Here is a 1847-nt window from a genome sequence, read left to right as displayed (position 1 = left end):
AACATGAGATGAGTGTGTGGGGAAGCAATTTGGAACCTGAAGACAGTTTTTAATGGAATGCATTTGACAAGCAGCCTCCATCTTTATTGACTACATTTGAGTATGGTCTGGTTTATGAATCCCCAATCCCTAAGAAAATAATTTTAAACAAATTGTGGGACATGTGTACACAAATTTATGACTTGGCTCTGGCATGGAAGAATGGTCTCTCCGAAAGAATAAAATCCTAGTGGTTATAAATGGGTCAAAAAGAATTAGATTTTTTTATTTATACTTCAGAAATGTAATCAAGTGAATGAAATGGTTTCATATACATTTTTACATCCAACAGCAGTGACACACTGTTCATACATTAATTCTATAGTAAAATGTACATCCTTCTTTTTTGCTAAGATATGCCAAGTGTTCATGGACAAAAAAAAACCTTTCATTGCAACCTGAACTAGTGAAATAACAAGGGTAAGCCATGTTCCTTTCAATAGCTTTATAGACTTAATAAAGCTATTGTCCAAATGTGTGTTAATACTGGCATGTGTAAGATGAAGTCTCAAAATTCTCAAAAATGTAAATGTCCAACTTGAAAACTTTACAAAATACTGTATTGGATTTTGCGACTGAATCTGCCCAGGGACATTAAAGTCCAGGATGGTTTATTTAAGTGTACTTCTGTAGCTCTATTCCTAGCTGACTATTCTTCGATTCCCTAATCACAAAGAAATGCATTCTTATGAAGTTAAGCAGCTGTAGACACAGAATGCTGATGACATTTTCTCCATATCTGAGTTATCTAAAGAAAACCCAGTTAGTGGTAATTCTACCAAATACTTGTAACATTCACATAAAATTTTAATTGATTTTCAAATAGTACAACTGTGCCACGAATCCAACCACATAGAATATAAGCCTTAAGCCCACTAGGTTTAAGCAATTGTGTCTTTGTAGACTAAAACTATGTAAAATAAAATCTGATAACTCCCTGGTGTTAGAGGTAGACAGTTTTCTTTCAAATCCTAGGTTTGGTCCTTTATTTTATTCAGCAGTGAAAGCCATGAATACAGAACGAATAACAGCTGTTACAATTCTCAACCATGACTTCTAACGTCAGAGAATTCAAAGTATGAACATAGTACACAGTAATGAAAAGTATCAAAAATTAGTTTACCTCAAAAAAGATAAATAAAACAGGTATATTCCACCAATACATAAACAGATGTTTGTGCTACAGTTTAAAATTTGCTGTATACAAAAGATCATAGTCCCCATAATCAGCTTATGATAGAAGCAAGAATACATGAGCCATTTAAATTGTCAGACATTATGCTTTATAAGGTATGCACAGAAGTTCAAGCAATAAATACATACATTAGTTCAAAGCCTTACAATAGCTACGCAAAGCAGATGCAGAAAAGCAGATTTGCTATTACTAGCAAGCAATGATATAAGAGTAAAAATTCATGAAATGCATTAAAGCAACATTTTTCTTAGAAAAAGTCTGGTCATTTATGGGTCCACCAACATTTTTACATAATATGCACAATTATCAAAATACAGACCAAGCATTTCAGAAAACTCCAAAAAACCTAAAATCTATTTTCAAAGCAATTGCAGTTTTGGAGGTTTTTCTGGTATAATGTGCAAGCAGCTATTTTTTAAAATTGTATTCATATAAAACCCATGCAAAACTCTACAGGTATATGCATTCTGTGGCTGAGACTTCCTTTCAAAAGTTTTCTAACTGAGGTATGCATACTTTAGCATTGTAGTCTTAGGCCACCCTCCTGATGGTACAACTCTCACAGTTACTTCCAGTCCATCATAGCCTTTTGAACATGCACCTGAAAAGACCC

General features: G+C 33.6%; 1 protein-coding gene across 46 annotated transcripts in view; it reads right to left on the bottom strand.

The window, feature by feature from the left end:
• Positions 1–240: 240 nt before the first annotated feature.
• FOXP2 (forkhead box P2) overlaps positions 241–1847 on the bottom strand; it is a 599458-nt gene continuing 597851 nt past the window's right edge. For 37 of the 46 annotated variants that reach the window (XM_074036634.1, XM_074036633.1, XM_074036639.1 and 34 more), the window contains one exon: positions 1300–1847. This exon is cut by the window's right edge and continues 2377 nt beyond it. The gene's annotated coding sequence lies outside the window, so the exon portion shown is untranslated. The other 9 variants (XM_065542486.2, XM_045388538.3, XM_045388540.3 and 6 more) reach the window with 2 other exon arrangements.

Source organism: Macaca fascicularis, chromosome 3, assembly GCF_037993035.2.
Source record: "Macaca fascicularis isolate 582-1 chromosome 3, T2T-MFA8v1.1".
NCBI lineage: Eukaryota > Metazoa > Chordata > Mammalia > Primates > Cercopithecidae > Macaca > Macaca fascicularis.
This window is presented reverse-complemented; position numbering and strand designations above follow the sequence as displayed.